Source organism: Carassius gibelio, chromosome A15 (genome assembly GCF_023724105.1).
Source record: "Carassius gibelio isolate Cgi1373 ecotype wild population from Czech Republic chromosome A15, carGib1.2-hapl.c, whole genome shotgun sequence".
Taxonomy (NCBI): domain Eukaryota; kingdom Metazoa; phylum Chordata; class Actinopteri; order Cypriniformes; family Cyprinidae; genus Carassius; species Carassius gibelio.
The window spans coordinates 20,260,708-20,283,567 of NC_068385.1; the positions used below are offsets into that span (position 1 = coordinate 20,260,708).

Here is a 22,860-nt window from a genome sequence, read left to right on the forward strand (position 1 = left end):
ACTGAAAATCTGGGATTCAAAATTTAATTTAAAGCTTTATGTAATAATGTTATGTAATAATAATAATAATAATAATAATAATAATAAAAACATTTGATCTATGAATTCGTGGAATAATAAATATTATTACACAAATGCAGTCCATAAAGCTTTTCATTTCCTTTCATTCTCATTCATGAACAATTTCCTGGAAGAAGGGACAAATCCACACTGCAAACATTCACAGGGAAAAGTCACTCCATTAACTGCATCCTAATTCCAACACCTAATTCAGTCTGCTACAAATGTTTCAGTTTGCTCTGAGATCCTGCTCTTATTTGCAGTAGCAGACAGGGACTCATTAAGAAATGTCACAGGCAGATGCTTGATCTGTTACCTTCCTTCCTTAACCGGTATGACAGACGCTCCAACAGAAGAGGCAAACGCAATTGGCAGATGTGATATCCCCTACCGTTGAGATATTTTGAGCCAGCTTATGTGACCTGAGCTTAACAGACAATTCAATTGCATTGTAATGAAAATGTATCATAGTTTAAATGTATTTAAATATAATTATATTTAATTTCTTACTGTTATCTTAGAATTATGGTTGAAGTGTACTGCTGAATGGACTGACAAGCATTTATGGTAAACTAAAATATGTATTTTATATTTATATAATGAAGTATTTTAAAGTATATACACTGTAAAACCTGACAAGTAAACTGAACTCAAACCGTTTGAGTAAACAGATTGCCTTGATTTAAACCCTGTAAGTTTTAAAACTTTTGAATGAACTAAGGTTTAGATGTTGATTTATTGTTTCATTTGAAGTAACCATGTTAGAGATCAGTGTTTGCTTTAGTTGGGCTCTTGACCCTTGACTTCTGTCTTAGTCTTTTTTCTGGCTGTTATAACCGTGTGTTTCTAAAACACATGTGTTGTAACTCAAAAGCCCAGAAGAAATGCCATCAGGTGTTAACCTGTACCTAGATGTAGGTTGTTACACTTTATGTCGGTGATGATAATCATCAGTTATTGAACTGCTAGGAGTCTAATCTCTGATGAAATAGGTGTTGTGTAATTTGATTGGTTATAGTAAAAGTGATTCTAAGAGCCAGTGGTTCTGTAATAATCAGTTAATACAATGACTTTCCAAACAGTGTGGTCTTCTACAGTGTCAAACAGTCACACACAGACATCAATAATCAGAATATGAACCTCAACAATGGTGACCATTAAAAAAAAAAAAAATGCTGCAGAGCATGCTGGGCGCCATGGATGAGTTTTGTACTACAATAGTACCCAGCATGCATTGCAGCATGTTTTTTTGTCACCATTGTTGAGGTTCATATTCTGATTATTGATGTCTGTGTCTGACCAAATACTGGGGTGGAATACAAATGTATGTGTACAAAATGTTTATGAAGCCATTTTTATATTAACTGATTATCACAGACTCTTAGTGTCACTTTTATTAGATCCACTTCTACTAATTACACATTTGTTTCCTCAGAGATTAGACTCTGTACAGATCAATATATGTGAATAATAATGAATAATTATCATCACCTATACTTAGTATAACAACCTACACCTAGGTACAGGTTAACACCTGATGGCATTTCTTCTGGGCTTTTGAGTTACAACACGTGTTTTAGAAACACATGGTTATAACAGCCAGAGAAAAGACTAAAACAGAAATCAAGGGTCAAGAGCCCAACTAAAGCAAACAGTGATCTCTAACATGGTTACTTCAAATGAAACAATAAATCAACATCTAAACCTTAGTTCATTCTCAATAAGATCTTCTGTAGACGTCTGACAGAAATAAAGTCAGTCTGGTTATTAATAAGTGGAGCTGGTGATGCTGTTTGTGGGGTTGTTTAATCAGATCTTGAGAGATTTCATGTATTTTATTTCAGTTGATTTCATCTAAGGCTGTGTCTGAAGTCAGTTGTAGTAGTTCTTGTGTTTCTCTTTTCTTCAGTGATTCTGTTTGTTAACAGCAGCTGTTCATCACTAATTCTCAATCAGCACTTAGTTAATCACTTAATTATTTAATTGCAATATATATCTTCTTTCAATTAACTCAACTGAATTAAGTTCAGAGTACTCATAACTGTTAGTTTTTTCAACTTAAATGGTTTAAGGCAATCAGTTTCCTCAAACGGTTTGAGTTAACATAACTTGTCAGGTTTGAGTGAGGCTGTGTCTGAAGTCAGCTGTTGTTCCTTTCTCTCTTTTCTTCAGTAATTATGTTTGTTAACAGCAGGTGTTCATCACTAAAGCTCAATTAATCACTTAATCACTTAATTGCAATGTATATCTTCTTTCAGGGAACTCAACTGAATTAAGTTCAGAGTACTCTTAACTGTTAGTTTTTTCAACTTAAACGGTTTAAGGCAATCGGTTTCCTCAAACGGTTTGAGTTAACATAACTTAAGGATATCTGTTTACTCAAACCGTTTGAGTTAAGTTTACTTGTCGGGTATTACAGTCAAGGCAATCAGTTTACTCAAACGATTTGAGTTAAGTTAACTTGTCGGGTTTTACAGTGTATGTAGAAAAATCCTGAAATGTTTTCCTCAAAAACCTTGATTTCTTCGTGACTGAAGAAAGAAAGACATGACATGGTGGCTGAGAAAATTATCAGGAAATTTTTATTCTGTAAGGGAACTAATCCTTGAATGTGATTTCTATTGAAACGTGTATGTCAAGTTATTTAAATATATAATTTAGGTGAAATAAAAATATATACAATTTAAATGTAATGTCAGATAGCAGATACATTTAAGTTAACTGCTCCCTACGTTACCTGTTTGTTATACAGGACGATGATTAAACTTCACATACAAATAGTTGAACAGAACTAAGATAATAATTGATCTAACCCTCTGGAGTCTATTAACGCGTATACGCGTTATGAGTCATTTTCTCCTGATAACCCCGAAAAGAACTTAAATTACACTTTCAGTTTTGATTGTACAGATAAGAGCAATACGTCAATCGAATCTGTATAGGGTCTACTTTTTTGGATACAGACATAATAACAAAAAATATGGATTTATAAATTAAAGATAAGAAATAAGGTGCGCTGTCTGCAGCCTTTGTCTGCGCTGATCTTCATTTACAAACACGGCATTAAAATGGACTGTAATGCCGTGAATACTCAATGAAGAGACATGAGAGAGATATCTATAGAAAGCTTGACATGTCTACTTTTAAACTAAAAAAGTGCCCCCGAAAACAGATATTCTGTGATAAAGTAATCCATATGAATACAATGCAATGTCCGTTTTTCACGTCTCACTTCATTATATCTAATGTGACTCTACGCTGAACGCTCTATTCAGATTGTTTCACTGAGGCACGTGGCTTGAATATGCCCACACAGAAGAAAAAGAAGCGTAACTCACCTGAAAAGATGTGTTTGTGTGCTCAAACAAGAGTTGAACCAGGCACAAAAGCGCAGCTTCACTCCTCATCTCTCTCGGTCCTCAACTTTTTAAAAATACTGGAAAGAAACTCGCTTCAATATTTAACTTCATATAATTTCAGTAATGAAAAAGATATAAAATTTCAAACGAACATATGGAATTATCATTATTATTAATTGTAATTTAATTCAATTTGATCTCTGTCCGATTTCTCATAGCTGTTTTATGGCTCGTCTTACCTGAAACAAACAACATCCCTTAGCTACATTACATTATAAATGCATTGTAATTATCTATTATATATAGTGCTTTAATATGCTACCTTAATTAAAGCTCTCAAAACCTTTTTATTTTTAATTTTTTTTTTTTGCATCGAATGGATGAATAAATGGATGTCAGAGTTCAGCTGACCTACCCTTTATATCATAAATAATATAAACTGTATATAAATGTGGTTTTGACAACCGAAGTGATTGTTTAGGAAAAAGCATGGTCCTCTTTATACATCCAGTCCATGCTTGAACTGTTACTTCACTCATTGGTAAAGCGATACAATACAACATGAGAAAAATACGTGCTATGGATAACACAGCCTGTTACTGGAAAAGCAAGGCCTATAGAAATTCCACACTAAATAATGAAATAAAAATGAATTAAATAGCATCACTGTCTCTGTCTGAATTGTCAATAAATCAGCATTCACTGTTCATCTCTTCACTTGGGTCATGTTATTTCCAGTGAATCCAGACACACTGGTTTTGTACTATGCAGGGTTTTGAAACAGAGCCTCTATCTATTATTTTATGTATTCAGAATCCAAACAGCATAGGTACTTTGGGCAATGGTATATGGATTAAGGGAGGATTAGACCTATTAGTCCCTCACCTCACCTCCAGAGACAGAAGATTCCCAGTCTTCTGCTTCAGTGGAGCAAACCGCACTCTTATTGCCCTCCCAGTGGCGCTCAACATCGCAGACAAAGTAAAGAATATCAAATAGAGAACTCAAAGAGAACATGTCCAGGTTATATTTCACATCAACTCACATCAAATTATAATATAATAATAAATCATATTGAAATGATGCCTGTCAGTTAGAAGGGACGTTTTATGTGTGGTATGCTGAAACCTGACAAGATGCAGCAAATTCTCAACAAATTTCCACCATGATATATACACTACCATTCAAAAAATTGGGGTCAGTTAGATTTTATTCCGCAAGTGACAGTAAAGACATTAATAATTTTTCATTAAAATTGATAAAACAGCAATGTTTTCTGAAGGATCAAGTGACATTGAAGACTGGAGTAGTGATGCTGAAAATTACGCTTTGCATCACTGGAATACAATAACAATTTATAATGTATCTTTTTTTTTTTAATACTTCACATATTATCTGTTTATTGTATTTTTTTCAAGTAAATATTGCCTTGGTCAACAGAAGAGACTTATGCCCAAATAACATAAACGTAATGGTATTTGATTTCTCAAAAAAGGACGGATGTTATTAAAATGTGGAAATAAGCAGAAATAAGTTAATGCAACCTATTATTTACATAATGTAAAAACAATTATGTATATTTTATATATTATATTATATATTTTTAATCTATATAATTGTACATACATTTTAAAAGTGTATTGCATAACTGATGTACGGTGTACATTTTAGGACATCCTCAGACCTCAGTCATTAAATGAAAAGGCATCATGCCTCACTCGCTGTGGTAGAGCGGTGTTAAAATTTTGTTCTTGTAAATACTTTTAATACAGCATTTCATTATTAATTATTATTTTTGTTTTTACTTTCAACTTTATTATTTTATCAATAAAAGTTTACATCTTTAAATTACATGTAAATTGCAGCAAAGCGCAACAGTTCCTGTGCAGTGCTTGGAATTTGGCAGTCGCCAAAAAGGATTTAAACGGTGAATTTTGAATTGATCCCTTTTTGTAAACTCAGAAATGTGGATTTGGATGGCAATAAAATTACTAAATTAGCAAACAATCTTGCTGTGTGTCCAAAAATAAAAATAAAATAAATAAATAAACAGTTGGCCGGGGATTTTTATGCGGGCAGTGGGAGAAAGACTCCAATGAGAAACAATTAGCATCCAAAATTGGCTTCTGTGTGGAACATGAACCAGACATATTTCATTACATGTTTCATTTTCACAATTGTCCTGTAAATTCTTAAAAAACTTTGATAAGAGTTGAGTTTAGTCAAAGAACCCACTGTGTGCTTCCATAAATTTCCCTTGAGAAGAATCTGCAAATCAACAGTATTAAAACCAATTAATTTTTTGAAATTCTATTTTGTGAAAGTACTGAGCCTCGGATCTTCTCCATCATTCTCCCCATCCCCGACTGTCTGCCTTCAGCTTTTAGGCCACTTTAAAACGTATCTCTTTCTGTGCTAGCCTTCCATCATCCTCTTCTAATAACCACAGTGATCACAGACAGTGTGTCATCTCCCTGGACAGACGGAGAGATAATATTCTTTCTCCAGCTTTCAGGGCAAGTCAGAAGCTGAGATTGAGTGGAATGCTCTCCTGTTGACAGGCCATAGCTCATGAAAAACTGGCAATCATGGGAAAGACGTAAGAGGGTTAAAATGTTGAGCAGACCGCATCCCAGAAAGGGAATGAAGGTTCCTGAGACAGCTGTGATAAAGGCTTCAAAAGTCCTTCAAGGATTTTACTGTTGGGTAACAAGTCTGAGGCGGGACCTGGCTTCAGAAGCTTAACAGAGGATTAGACGGAGGGCGCACTCTGAAACTGGATTTTACGCTGCGTTTTATTTCAAAGGGAGTTATTTTCGTTAAAAAATACTCTCTCTCTCTCTCTCTCTCTCTCTCTCTCTCTCTATATATATATATATATATATATATATATATATATATATCCTTCTGGGGTTTTTTTCATACATGAAAAAAGGACACACTTTATAGATTGTCCATGCTGCTCAGATCTTCAGTAATTTTTGCTAGAATGCAGTTTTCCAATATCTACAACTTAGGTCCATAACTCTAAGCAATACATTTTGAATAATGTATCGAATGTATTGAATAAGGTATCACATTAAATTAAAACTTTACATTCTTGTAAAATGTACACAACTGTTTTATGTACATGTTTCAAAAGAAAATAAAAGTATTAAATAATACCTATTATGCCCCTTTTCAGAAGATGGAAAATAAGTTTCTGATGTCCCCAGAGTATGTATGTGAAGTTTTACTCAAAATAACTTTTAGGGTATGAGCCAAAACACTCAATTTTTGTGTCTTCCCCTTTAAATGCAAATGAGCTGGTGCTCTGGGGAAGAGGGTGGAGCTTCAAGAGCTCAAGCTCCAACAATACCAGTGCTAGCCTTTGCAAAAAAACACCCCACTATTAGTACAAGTCTGTTATCTTTACAGAATACACACTCGGTTTAAAAGTCTTCTGATTGCACTGTGCTATAAAATTAAACACAGTGCTATAAAAAATAACTCATGGTGCCATCGCATGCTATTACAAACTTTATAAACCCCACTTGTGATTATGAGCTTGATTAATTCAAGCGATCGACTTCACATTGCTTTCATATGCAATTTTATCTCTCACTTTCCTATTCACGATCATTCAGGTAGCACATGAAAGCAGCATTAGCGATATCATTGACTTGATTGCAAATTAAAACAGACACTATTTCAACTGAACAGAGATGACATAACTTAATTCAATGATGAACTGCCTTTAACTATCATTTTGCATTATTGAGACACTGTTTTCCAAATGAATGTTGTTCAGTGCTTTGGCGCAATGTATTTTGTTTAAAGCACTATATAAATAAAGGTGATTGATTGATTGATTAGTGAAAACAGACAGACAATGGTAGCTTTAGCAATATTAAGCCCTATTCTGATGGGACTAGTTTTACAGGGGGTCATTAGAGAAATGTGTGTTTTTCTCACACAACCTCTGTGATAATTCCAGAGCAAATTACCTACTGTTTTTCAGCAAACTCAGTGATCCTCTGAGAAAACTAATTCCGCCCGAATGCGAATGTCTGTGATGGCCAGTGATATTTTATTTCACAACCCGTTTCCTTGTGTGTTTTGGCCAACGTGAATTACCATAGGTGCTCTTACCGCGCTCATGTTTGATATATTTTCTTTGCTTAATAAAAAAATAATAAAAATCAACAGCAACATCACGTAAACTTTTAATACTGACTATTGTAATATCAGCATCAGGTAAGATTACTCACGTTCATTTATGCACTCAGTAGCATAATGTTTTAATTACATATGTACCCTTATGAAAATTAAACATACGGTAGGTTTAGCCTACTACACACACACAAAAAAAGGAAAAGAAGTTAAACTAAAGGAACCAAACATTAACATGATTTAGCCATTGAGTATTTATTGTGTAATAATACTAATGGCAATCATTCTGAATGAATTAAATGCACGCATACAGAGCGCGTGATCTCTGTGACGCCCATGCACAAAACAGACCCTCCCACCTCTGTAATAAACATGGATATGTTAGTCCCGTCCGAATTGGTACATGAAAATCGCAGACGTCAGGTGGTAAGAATCGAAACTCAAACGTAGTTTAGAAAACTAGTCCCGTCCGAATAGGGCTTTAGCCTCACAGAGTGCCAAGAAGCTCTTTCAGACAGGCAATTTGGAAAACTAACGTGTGATACTTCTTCCAGAATACAGTAGGGTTGAGGCAGCAGTTTCTTCAAAAACAAAATGAATCCACCTCATCTTCAGTGGCTCAGATTTCGGGTGTAAATGGAGAGAGCTATGTGGATTCATATATCCAGCTACAGAGTACCTAAAGTGCTTGGGAGACATTCTCGTCAGTGCAGCGATGGTGGACTGTGTTCAACTCACCGTGTCACATGTCACATTAGCAGCAATGCTGAAGAAAAAACAGGTCATTGGGAGACACTGCTTATTACAGGGTGGTAGTTAACACACATTTATGTCAAAACAACATGTGAAAGTGAATTTTGAATAATAGGTCCCCTTTAAAATGTGAATTACTTAAAAACCAATGACAGAATTCCCCCAAATGTTGTCCCACATAGTAAAACACAGTTGTCTGAACAAACTATTTAATATTGATCGATACTGCTGAAATGTTAAGTGTCTGTAAGTTCCCAGCATGCATTGCAGCATCAACAAATTATGTGGTTACTATTATATAACTGTTGTTTTCAGTGTAAGTTGTAATTTTGGGAAATATATATACAGTGCCCTCCTTAAGTATTGGCATGGTAAAGACAAAAAAGCTTTCTCTGCTGTGGAGTCAAAATATTTGTAAATATGATTAAATGAATATGCGACAAAACTACAGAATGTCACATTTTATAATTAGATTTTACCAAATAAAAAGGACAGCACTTTTAGAGTTCATTCCGCTATTTGATGTGAGCATAAGAATTTGAACAGTTGAATTTAAGGCAGAAGCAAAAGATTAAAAGCTAATGTTTCCCTTATATGCAATCAGAGCAGTGAGTCTACAACCCATAGACATCACCAAACTCTTGGTCTTATGCTTTGAAATGCTTTCCCCCCTTTAATGCAGCCAATTCCAACTGTGGCTTGTTTTGGGGAGTTTCTGTCTTTAGTCTCCTCTCTAGCTGCTGAAATTAATGTTCAATCTAATTTAAATCTGGATATTGATTTGTGCAATCTAAGACTTTAAAACTCTACTGACTCACATTTGTGAAGAATCTTGCCTTTCTATTTTGGTGCTGATCAGAGGTTTGTATCTTGTTGTGTAGGTTCAGTAATTCTGTTTCAAATTCTCCTGCACAACAAAATCCCCAGTGTTAATTTAACACTCTTGAGTGTGGACTCATATAAACACTGAAGCAGTGTTAAAAGTAACACTGAAGCAGAGTTGAGATAATTAAGAAGTTAATTGAGTTATGATTGACCATTATTGAAGACACCTGATGTTAACAAGCAGAATCACCAAACGAGAAAATCACAATTTGTGTATCACCATTATAGTGTTCAGTGTTTGCTTTAGTTGGGATCTTGACCCTTCAGTTATTATCTTTAGATTTTATGTGGCTGTGGTGACTGAATTATATCATACAGACAGACCACAGCAAAGGCAATCATGTGTGCCATTGATTGTGATTTGAGCTATTTGTTATAGAGTGACCTGAATGCCTGAGTTTAAGTTTCTTTACTGCATACATAAATTAAGTGAAAAAGAAAAGTAAGCAACCCAGCATTTCTGACATAGTATGACATGTTTTTAATAGTTAGTTCTACGTAAAAAAGTAATCTTTTGTTTGGACACACACACATCAGGAATCAGCGTGAGCATCACAAAAACGGTGACCATCAAAAAAGCATGTTGTAGCCAATAAAAACTCATCCATGGCTCCCATCATGCATTGCGGCATGAATAAATTATGAGCTGAACTGTCTTTTTAACTTTTTATTCTAACTATATTTTATTTTTGCTGTTTTTATGTTCATTTTTTGTATCTAGTTTTGTGATGTTCAGAGTTGGTCTGTTTATCTGAATATGTTGTTTGTCACCGTTGTTGAGATTCATACGTTGATTATTGTTATCTGTGTGTGCCTAGAATTAGAATTCTTTAATAAAAAAAAAATCTGAATCACTTGCAAGAGATATCTACAAAATGTATAGAAAATACAGATTTTTTTCATTTTAGAATCAAAGCTGTGACAATCAATAATGGAAGTTTTACTTTGAGAAAAGACTGTAAATGAGTTCAGTGATTCATGTAAAACAACGATTACATTAAAACATAATCATAAACACGATTTTTGCTCTTGGTTTGACAAACAAACTTTAAAAGTAAAAAGTTACAAGCCAAGATCCCAGCTAAAGCAAACACTGACCACTATAATGGTGATACACAAATTGTGATTTTCTCGGTTGGTGAGTCTGCTTGTTAACATCAGGTGTCTTCAATAATGGTCAATCATAACTCAATTAACTTCTTAATTATCTCATTAACTTCAACTCTGCTTCAGTGTTACTTTTAACACTGCTTCAGTGTTTATATGAGTCCACACTCAGAGTGTTAAATTAACACTGGGGATTTTGCTGTGTGCGGACTGTAGATTGACAGAGCATCACCCCAGCTTTCTGGAGGTTGTTGGTGATTTTACAGACATGTATTTTAGGGTTCATTTTCACAGCTTTTATAATTTGTCTGTCATCATCTACTGTTGTTTTTCTCAGCCAATAAGGTCGTCATTGATTGCTGATGTCGCCGGTAGTTTCCAAACTCTTGATTTTTCAATGCCCTTTGTTTTTCCTATAGTTCTAATTGACTTGAAAAATTGCATGCTTTTCTTTCAGAGTCGGCTACCTCTTCTTCATCCTGGTTTGCGTGTGTCATCATTGAATGCAAGACTTAGAATGCAGAAGCAATGGATATGACACATTCCCTGCTTTTAATATCTGAAGAATGAATGCAACAGCTAAACACTTAGAAAGACCTGTGAGGCAACTGTTCCAATGATCTTCTTAGCTGGTAAAACATCTTTGTGTTGAATCAACCATTAATAAAATGTGACATTCTGCAGTTTTGTCTCATATTCATCTTTTAATCATATTTACAGATTTCTTGACTCCACAGCAAACAGAACAATTTTGGTTTTACTGTTCTAATACTTATGGAGTATATATTTATATATATATATATTACATTTACATTTATTCATTTAGCAGACGCTTTTATTCAAAAACATTTTTTTTAAGAATAGAATTAGAATAGTGAGTGTTAAAGTTAGAGGGTCAAATAAAGATGGAAGAGATGTGTTTTAACCCGATTCTTGAAGATGGTTAAGGACTCAGCTGCTCGGATTGAGTTGGGGAGTTCAATCCACCAGAAGGGAACATTTAATTTTAAAGTCCATAAAAGTGACTTTGTCCTTCTTTGGGATGGAACAATCAAGCGACGTTCACTTGCAGAACGGAAGCTTCTAGATGGCACATTAAGTCCGAAGAATCAAATTTAGGTATCAAATGGGTGCAGAGCCAGTATATATATATATATATATATATATATATATATATATATATATATATAGAGAGAGAGAGAGAGAGAGAGAGAATATATATATATATATATATATATATATATATATATTTCCCAGAATTACAACTTATATTGAAAGGAACATGCAAGAACAAACTGTGAGGTTTGCAAGCAAGTTTGATCTTCTGTTGACCATATTTGTTGTGCTCTGTGTGCACAGATCAATGTGAATGTGCATAAACTAAACTAAACTCATCATATTAAGTGATTAATTGAATTAATTGGATTAAACCGCTCATATGGACCTCATGTGTATTATTTCTTGAAGTCTAACTTTTTGAGGCTTGCATGCTGTGATGGAATTGAGGGCAAATTTGGTAAAATAGCATTTAGTGAAGGGACAGACATCTAGCAGGTTTTGTTTATTTGCGTTCAAAGATGTATGAAAGCTTTATGGGTTTGAAACAACATGACGGTGAGTAATTCATGACATTAATTATCATTTTGGGCTGAAATTTCCCATTAAGTCTAAACATGTGTTGTCAAGCTCCAATAATGATAAACAATAACCATAAATGCCATGCTAGTCTTCTGAAACCACAAGATAGATTTGCATAAGACAGATCTATATTTATCTAATCTATCAATCATTACAATTTACATTAAAATTAGTAAATTTTTAAAAAAAATTTGTGGATTTTATTCTTCATGTAGGGTACACATGCAAAGCTTGAACACCCCCATCTCATTAAAATAAAGAACATTTTCCACACTTACGGTCTCATAGTCACCAAATTCATAACTTCAGCTAATGCTTCATTATAAAAAATAAATAAATAAATAAATAAAATAAAATAAATAAATAAATAAATAATAATAATAATAATAATTAATCATGTAATTAGAAAATTTAGATGGAATGGGAGCAAACAAAAATGTTATGCTTTGTCTGACACACACACACACACACATACATATATATATATATATATATATATATATATATATAAGAGTTGGTTTCAGTATTTCATCTAAATTATTGTCTGGCAGAGTATTGGATTAGACAGGCACTGGTGGATGTGTTTACAGTGTGCTGCTTTTGACAAATGAAGCTGCTTCTCCAGCATGCTGTATTGCACCAATCAAATTATCCCAAGGTGACATGCTGAAATGTTCAGCATCTTCATCACTGCAGCAGGCTTTTTAGATGTAAATATTTAAAAAGTTATCACACAAAAGCAGCTAATTTTTTTTCGGCACCTATATTATTAGCCTACAGCATTTACACTGCATGCATAGCAGAATTGTAACTAAAAGTAGTTTCGATCCTGAGCCAATGCTGAACTCAGCAGGAAACATGAAACATGAACTAAACTATAAACCCATTTATCAAAACTGTCTTTTGAAATATAAAATATATATCATATAAATTTTTATAAAACAACATAAAAACCTGGGATGAATGACTCAACCATTCATATTAAATAATACATGTAAAAAAATGGCACTTTCTGTTCAGTAACTCTGACTGAATCCAAACTAGCTATAAACTAGGCAGGGTTAACAGCAACCACAAAAGAAAATAAAAAAATAAATAATAATTATATATATATATATATATATATATATATATATATATATATATATATATATATATATATATATATATATATATACACTTCTCCTGCGGCAGAGCAAGACTTGCAACCTCCAGTACACCCACAGTCATAGCTTACCAAAAAGTAGAATACTTCAAGTTTATTTAATTAAGTATACTAAAGTAAAGTTCAAGTATATTTTTAAGTATACTTTATGTAGCAAGTATACAAATATATTTCTATATTTAGAGTTCTAGTAGTATACTTGTAAGTGTACTGTTTCTATTTTCCTTGGGACTAAACTGGCCCACTTTCTAGTATATAAAATATACTCTTAAGTATACTTTAAGTAGAACAGTAGCAAAATTTCAGTACACAACCAGTTTACCTCTATGTTTGTAGTTTGTACTGCAATTATAGTAAAAGTGAACTTGTAGATATATTGATAGTTTACTAATTAAATACTTTGTACACTTTGAAATATAGTCTCAGTAAACTACTAGTTTAGTAGTTTTATACTGCAGGTATACTTATAAGTTTTCTTTAACCTGACTTACACATAACACACTAATATGCTTCTAATATCCAAATCTGTTAAATATTTTTTAGGCTGCATTAATTAGGTAAACCGGAACCGGGAACACTTCCCATAACACCCGATGTACTTGCTACATCATTAGAAGAATGGCATCTATGCTTAATATTAGTCTGTTTCTCTCTTATTCCGAGGTCACCGTACCACAGTACATATCCAGATCAGATGGTGGATCAGGCACTACAGCCCTGAAAGGCAGCGGAGACCAGGACAACTAAAGCCCCAGATACAGATCCCCTGTAAAGACTTTGTCTCAGAGGAGCACCAGGACAAGACCACAGGAAACAGATGATTATTCTGCACAATCTGACTTTGCTGCAGCCTGGAATTGAACTACTGGTTTCGTCCGGTCAGAGTAGAACTGCCCCCCAACTGAGCCTGGTTTCTCCCAAGGTTTTTTTCTCCATTCTGTCACCGATGGAGTTTCGGTTCCTTGCCTCTGTCACCTCTGGCTTGCTTAGTTGGGGTCACTTCATCTACAGCGATATCGTTGACTTGATTGCAAATGATTGCACAGATACTATTTAAACTGAACTGAGATGATGACATCATATCTGCTTGTAAACAAAACAATTTTATTCTAGCTTCCTGCATTCTTTTTTTTAAACACTTTAATGTGGGTTAGTTTCATAAAAAATTAAGAAATAACATTTTGAGCAAAAAGCTGAAAAAAAAAAGATTATGAATCGGATTCAGAATGATAATCAAAATCTAGATGGAGTCGATCAACACCCCAAAGCTTGACTTAATTATTACCTTTGCAGCGGTCAACATCTTATTCCATAATGTTACAGTTTTGATGCTGTTTCATGTCAGGTGATCATGTTAGATTACATGTGCTAGTATCTGTTGTTTCTTATTCTTCTTTACTTGGGTTTTTTAGGAAATTCTATGCAGAAGATGTGTACTAGCGCCCTCTACTGTATAATAATGAAAACAAAGATTCTAGGAGCACAAGTATAGCTCATATATATTTAGACTTTTTGTAAGTATCAGTCAAGTCATTTTAAGTATATTTCTGAGGAGTACATAAAGCCCATTTCTGAGAAAAACTTAAAAAGTAAACTAAAATCATACTTTCCTATTTTTAGTTTAAAAGAAGTATACTAATAGCACACTTGAATAAACTTCTCTTTCGTATGGGATGCTGCTGTTCATGGGGGGAGTCCCCCATTAAAAATTGTGTTCTGGGGGGTAAAAAAAAACATTTTTTGGCAGGGTTCCCCTAGTAAAATTTGGATTCCAGGGGATAAATATCACAGTACTGGGGTCACTTCAACTCTTAGAGAAAAAAATAAAAATAAAAATAAAAAAAAAACACATGGTGCTAAAGTACAGGTCCTTCTCAAAAAACTCTCATAAAAGTTCATTATTTTCCATAATGTAATGATAAAAATTCAACTTTCATATATTTTAGATTCATTGCACACCAACTGAAATATTTCAGGTCTTTTATTGTTTTAATACTGATGATTTTGGCATACAGCTCATGAAAACCCAAAATTCCTATCTCAAAAAATTAGCATATTTCATCCGACCAATAAAAGAAAAGTGTTTATAATACAAAAAAAGTCAACCTTCAAATAATTATGTTCAGTTATGCACTCAATACTTGGTCGGGAATCCTTTAGCAGAAATGACTGCTTCAATGTGGCGTGGCATGGAGGCAATCAGCCTGTGGCAATGCTTCGATAGTGGCCTTAAGCTCATCCAGAGCGTTGGGTCTTGCGTCTCTCAACTTTCTCTTCACAATATCCCACAGATTCTCTATGGGGTTCAGGTCAGGAGAGTTGGCAGGCCAACTGAGCACAGTAATACCATGGTCAGTAAACCATTTACCAGTGGTTTTGGCACTGTGAGCAGGTGCCAGGTCGTGCTGAAAAACAAAATCTTCATCTCCATAAAGCTTTTCAGCAGATGGAAGCATGAAGTGCTCCAAAATCTCTTGATAGCTAGCTGCATTGACCCTGCCCTTGATAAACACAGTGGACCAACACCAGCAGCTGACATGGCACCCCAGACCATCACTGACTGTGGGTACTTGACACTGGACTTCAGGCATTTTGGAATTTCCTTCTCCCCAGTCTTCCTCCAGACTCTGGCACCTTGATTTCCGAATGACATGCAAAATTTGCTTTCATCCGAAAAAAGTACTTTGGACCACTGAGCAACAGTCCAGTGCTGCTTCTCTGTAGCCCATTTCCTGCACACGCTTGTGCACGGTGGCTCTGGATGTTTCTACTCCAGAGTCCACTGCTTCTGCAGGTCCCCCAAGGTCTGGAATCGGTCCTTCTCCACAATCTTCCTCAGGGTCCGGTCACCTCTTCTCGTTGTGCAGCGTTTTTTGCCACTGAGGTGCCTTGATACAGCACTCTGGGAACAGCCTATTCATTCAGAAATTTCTTTCTGTGTCTTACCCTCTCGCTTGATGGTGTCAATGATGGCCTTCTGGACAGCAGTCAGGTCGGCAGTCTTACCCATGATTGCGGTTTTGAGTAATGAACCAGGCTGGGAGTTTTTAAAAGTCTCAGGAATCTTTTGCAGGTGTTTAGAGTTAATTAGTTGATTCAGATGATTAGGCTAATAGCTCATTTAGAGAACCTTTTCATGATATGCTAATTTTTTTAGATTTCATGAGCTGTATACCAAAATCATCAGTATTAAAACAATAAAAGACATGAAATATTTCAGTTGGTGTGCAATGAATCTAAAATATATTAAAGTTTAATTTTTATCATTACATTATGGAAAATAATGAACTTTTATCACAATATGCAAATTTTTTGAGAAGGACCTGTATATGATATTCCGATTGTCAAATACATGCAAGTGGAAGTGTATTGTTGTTTATACACCTTTATAACGATCGTGTTAGTTGAGCTGTATGTGCGATATAATTTTATGACACAAATTTTAAAATAGGCTTAAGTCAAACACATTTTAATTAAGATTCTGTATATATATATATATATATATATATATATATATATATATATATATATATATATATATATATATATATATATATATAAACGGGAAAAAAACAGAAAAAAAACAGCTGGCAGATGTATTTTGTATTTTATTATGAGATATTTTATTCTAATGTGATCACTGACTCAAGCACTGACGGACTAAAGAACACGTATTTCGACATTTGCAGTAAAAACGTGAAATATAAATTCTCAGAAAATGCATTTAATACCCATATATTGAAACGTCTGTTTATATACTCCATTAATAAAGGAGTCCAGACATTGGAAAAATATCAGTCCACATGCGTTTTATATTTAATATGAGGGAAATAGACATGCATGCATGCGTGCCACAAAAAATATTTAACTTTTAGGTAGCAACATATTTTTAGTAATTCTGTCAATTACACTAAGGTTATTACATTGTCTGCTATATATTTGCTTCTTATTTATTAAATACGGGCAATTGATTGATAAAACATTGATCAAAATTAAGAAAATGAATATCTTTTAAAAAGAGTTTTCCATAAATAACTTCTGTATGACCTGGCAATAAAATTCGATTGTGATGTGATTGGCTTAACTGATTTGATTTCGGGTGCGGGTCGGGTGTAGGCTCTATTTTAAGCTATTTTAAGTGCTGCTGTCGGAAAACGGGTTGGATGCAGTTTTAAGCACTGCGGGTACGGGCAGGTGCGGATTTACAAAATCGGACCCATGTAGCTCTCTGCCTTAGGGTGTTAATAAAACACCTCAATGTTGGTAGAGGCACCAGAATGAGCTGAATCAGCACACTGTCAACCTCATCTACAACCGTTTCCAACCCGTAAAGATGCCATCTCAGACTGCAGAAGACACCCAAAATTGCAGCTTTTTTGACTCCTTTTCTTTATTTATTTAATGGAGGCAACCAAGCAGTTATGCAATGAGTTACATTAAAGACCAAATGGCTTGTCCATGTTTTTTGTAGCTTAATCCTGTAATAAGAATATTAACTTGTAAAAGATTGCCTCTGTAAAACTCCCTACTGTCCTGTTGCAATACTTCATTGACTCTAAAATAAAATTATATTGTCTTTCTGCTCAGAGTATCACATTCCTTCTTCATTATTTTCTAATTCCAATCCTGAATGACTTCTCTCAAAGCCCAAAACCCAAAAGGAGAAGGTTGGAGAAGGCTTGTATAATGTTCATGATGCTCTCTTCTATACAATCAAAATGGATAGTGACCAAGGACCGTCAAGCTCTCAAAGGACAAAAAGTGCAATAAAAAGTTTTATAAAGTATAATTTTTTTTTTACTTGGATATTCAGCTGCAGAGAACTTATCTTTATTCAACAGATGAATCAAAGTTATTCAGTCTCCTAGAGACATGGACATGAGTGAGAGATAAATAATTTTTTATTTTTGCATTTGTTATGTTTAACTGTAATACATTTTCATTTAATTGTATATAATGTGCAGTTAATGACCTAAAACTTTACATTCAATTCATACTTGTGATTTAAAGTATATCATTTAGAATATAGGCACTCTTTTATAAAAAGTACGCTAGTGTGAACTGGGGAAACATGTAATTATTAGTATATTTTAAAATATAATATTATATAGAGTATAATTTAATTTAGTGTTTGTCGGCACATTCAACTTTTTAATAATTTTAAAGATAATAGAAGTAATTATGAAATTATTAAATAGAAAAAAGCAGGTGCTGTCAAGCTCTAAAAAGTAAAAAAAAAAACATATTGCCAAAGTTTCATAAGATAAGACACATGCACTATATTACACATCTTCTGGAACTATATGATAACTTTTTGTTTGAGGACTAAAATGTAAAATTTGACATTCAGCTGCAAAGAGGTCATTTTGGTTCCACAAAGTCAGGTAATGAGTAAATGAAAAAAATATTTTTCATTTTTGGTGCACTACACATTTTCTTACTCTAATTTAGAGGCAAAAATCAAAGTCATTTGCTAAAGGTCCAGAGATTAACTTTTGGCATCAGCACTTTTCACTGTTATTCCCTATTTGATTTGTACTGTATACTGTATGCAGAAAATTTCTTGAATGCAGTTTGATTAACCACTCAACCGTGACCTAACCTAAATGGCCTATTGTATAAAAAGGCTGATGCAAAATGAAATTCAGCCAAATAAGTGACTAAACTAATTATCTCTCCCGAAATGCAATCCAGAGGTTACTGTCGATGCAAAACTACAGTGAAGTAGACAGCTAATTAGTACTTGTTCCTATTGTGAAGTCTGACTCACTTTGAGTTGTTAAACCACCTTTTATATTTAAAAGAGTCAGAAAAAATAGGATCTGCCTTTGCCTGAACGGAAAACATTCAGTGCTCGTCGAAGCAAGTATCTGAATGCTCCTCAGAGATCATTTTTGCAAAAGGAAACCAGTCAATTATTTAGCGTAGTGTCTGTTCCTAGTCGCTTCTTATACCTCTCTAGCCATAAACGATCTTCCAGAAGCAATCACTGAACTTGTGCTTTGTGATCAATATTCCTGTGGTTGTTATATTTTCATTCCTCGGAGGTCAATAGCATTATTCTCTAAACCCTACTTCACACCACGTTTTACACTCAGCAACATTTCTTCTGGTACATTATTCATGCGCTACTCTTTCCCGTTGTCTTGGTCTTGTACGAGGGAAAGCATGAATTGAAATGTTTCTCACAGAAAGAAACAGAAAGTGGCTGATGGGCTTATACTTATGTTGAGGATCTATTTAATGAATATTTGCATTTAAAGTGTACATATCATATTTAAAGTAAAACCTGCACAATGAAAGCTTATTTTTTCCAGATGAAGGAATTCCATTTAAAATACATTTTAAAGAGCCACACAGATGGGAAATCAAAAATTACCTGTATTATAGTGTATGATGTAGCTGTCCATCAGTGTAAACAATGTGCAAAGTAATTAAACCAAAAAGTACACGATTTATAAAGTTATTGGCTTCTAGTAAGGAGTCGACTCTGAATCGCTGAAACGAGTCATTATAGATTTTAAATCTTTTGCCCATCTCTATGTACGTCACTAGGAGCACTTTGCATAATAATCTCCGCCTACCATCTTGGGAGAAACGGAACTCTGAGCTGCCCCACCCCCCCACACAGACGCCTATGGTTGGTGTGAGAGCATCATGTCGAGGAGACAGTGTGTTTTTAATTGTAAAGGCAAGTTTGTTTTATTTTCATTGCCAAAGAATTAAGATCACAAGAACCAATGGCTTAAATTCGTTTTTACCACAATACCAGAGCAGTACAACAAATCCCTTTTGTTGTGTTCACAACATTTCACTGATGACTGCTTTTCTAATCTCGGTGAGTACAAGGCGGGATTTTCAAAGCATTTGGCCATATAAGAGGGTTCATTACCAACTTTATTTAGACCAACGAGCATCTCCAAATCACAACGCAAAGTATGATTATGAAGTTATGTGTTTGTTTTCTCCCGAGCGTCTTATCAGTATGTGTTCTGTCTGCAGCCTGTCTGCGCTGATCGTCATGTACAAACACGTCATTAAAATGAAGTGTAACTCCGTGAATACTCAAAGAAGAGACATGAGAGAGATATCTATAGAAAGCTTGACATGTCTACTTTAAAACTAAACAAGTGCTGCTAACAGATATTCTGTGATAAAGTAATCCATATGAAAACAACGCGATGTCTGTTTTTCATGTCTCCCTTCGTTATATCCAATGTGACCACGCCCCCGCGCTGAACGCGCTATTCAGATTCAAACTGAAGCGTGCGGCTTGAATACACCCACACAGAAGAAAAAGCAGCAAGACTGTTCAAGTTTTTTATTTTACTGTTTGCTTCGCAGTGAGAGGAATAAGACATAATTCACCCCAAACATATGCTAACGCATATATAACGCATTTAAACCTAATGTACAGGACTTATAAACAGTGATGGGAAGCTTAGAATTTTCATCTTACTGGCTCTTTAAAATACAATTGAATACAATGAAAAGATAATTTTTGTCATTTTGATATTGCTATCCTGCCATCAAAATTAACAAAAGGCATGATTAAAAAGAGGAAAATACAAATTAAATTGATGAAGAAGACTTAATAAATAATTCTTAATAACTATAGTTTAATAAATAGTTCTCGGTAGCACTTTACAATAAGTTCCTTAGTTCATTAGCATTTATTAATCTTAGCTAATGTTAACCAATGTTTACTAATGCATTTTTCTAATCAAAAGTTGTGCATGTCAACTTTAGTTAATGCACTGTAAATTATCATGAACTAACAAAGAATGACTGTATTTTCATTACCTTACATTAACAAAGATTAATAAATATGGTAATAAATGTATTGCTCATTGTTCATTTATGTTAGTTAATACATTAACTAACATCAACTATAATGTAAATTTATTGGAAACTGTTACCTAGTTCTCTTGTGGAAAAAGAAGTGCACTTAATCGTACAAATGTGCACTTATAATGTACCTTACATCTTAAAAATATATGTTTGTTATCAATGAAATAAAAAAATAAAAAATGAAATAAAATTTAGAGAACATATTTTATTGCATGTATAATTTTTAAGTATATTGTAAATTATTGTTTTAATAATCTTTTGTCATGCTTTAAAGAAGTAGTCTTATATTAATGTGTTGACTAGCATGTAAAGTTATTTATTATAATTTAACTGTATGTAACTGTGTGTAATTCAATATTGCATTTTAAGATAATATATTTTAATTGTAATAAATTGCAACTTAAAGTACTCATAATTCAAATAGTAAACATATACAGTAATATTCATTTAAACTATAATACAGTTTCATTTAATTCTAACGTAGTAAACTGGCCAAAGACAATACAGTTTGCACTTAAGTTTATTCATTTAAAGGAACACTCCACTTTTTTGGGGGGGGGAAATAGGCTCATTCTCCAACTCCCTCAGAGTTAATAAATTGTACTTTCTCCCTCAGAGTTCTGGCAATAGCACTTTTAGCATAGCTTAGCATACAGCATTGAATCCTATTAGACCAGTAGCATCATGTCCAAAAATTAACAGAAGAAAGATTTTCAATATTTTTCCTATTTAAGACTTGACTCTTCTGTAGTTATATTGTGTACTAAGACCAGCTGAAAAATAAAAATTGCGATTTTCTAGGCCCATATGATTAGTAACTATACTTAAATTCCGGTATAATAATCAAGGAATTGTGTTGCCGTAACATGGCCGCAGCAGGCACAGTGATATTATGCAGTCCCTGGAAATAGCTGCGTGATACCATTGGGGAGTAGGAGAATGAGCCTATTTCCAAAAAAAAAAATAAAGAAAAAAAAGGGGAGTGCTCGTTTAAAGTATATTATTTCCATAATAAGCATAATAGCTTTTTAAGTGTGCTTGAGTCTACTTTTTCACAATAGTTGGCATGTTATTATTATTATTATTATTTATTATTATTACATTAAGTGTTGTGGTGCAACCAACATGCAAAAACATACAGGGAAAATAATAAATATCAAACTATAATTTATGCAGGACTCTCATGTATGTTTTTTTTTTCCCTTACACATGACACATTTAGAGTTATCACATTTAATCTTGACATAGGCATATTTAAATTAAATAAAAATTTTGTATAATGATGCACTCTTATACATCATTATATTGTTTAAATGATTGATGTTCATGTTTCTGCTTTAGATTTTTTTCCCAGTTTTTTTCAAATTTTCTATTTTTGTATTTTATTTTATTTTTTTAATTAATAAGAATGAATGGACCATATAGGACCAGGTGAGAATCCATGGGTCTGAAGGTTAATATGAACCTTTCATGGTTTTTACTCTGGAGTTATGAGGGGACAGACACCTTCTCAACCAGAGGCAAGAGTTGTTGTCCTAGGTGGCCCAGATCTGTCACAGTCATGTGGGTGAAAAGATACAGCATGTGTGCTACACTTCAATGCAGTTACAGAATTTCTAGGAAGCTTAGATAAGAATTTATGGCCACAATCTGGGGATGCAGTGGGCAGCAGGTGCAGTTTTCCCCCACTGTTATCACTGCTCCATCGTGCCACTGTGCTTCTGGTGAATGCCTATTGTTTTGCGGTGGAGGGTGGCAGTAGCGATTATTGCAGGGTGGAGCTAAATAAATGTTCTAGATCAGTGGTTCCCAAACTGGAGTGCGCAGACTGACCACGGGGGGTGCACGAGAGAATGTTTGTAATAGTGGGGAAAAAGATTGTCTCTTTAT

The 22,860-nt window shown here is 34.0% G+C and overlaps 1 long non-coding RNA gene across 1 annotated transcript; it reads left to right on the plus strand.

Moving 5' to 3' along the window:
* The first annotated feature begins 10,539 nt into the window (after positions 1-10,539).
* On the plus strand, positions 10,540-10,999 carry LOC128028751 (uncharacterized). The gene is made up of 2 exons (XR_008187251.1): positions 10,540-10,687; positions 10,774-10,999. It is a non-coding gene; the product is annotated as an uncharacterized LOC128028751 (long non-coding RNA).
* Positions 11,000-22,860: the final 11,861 nt, after the last annotated feature.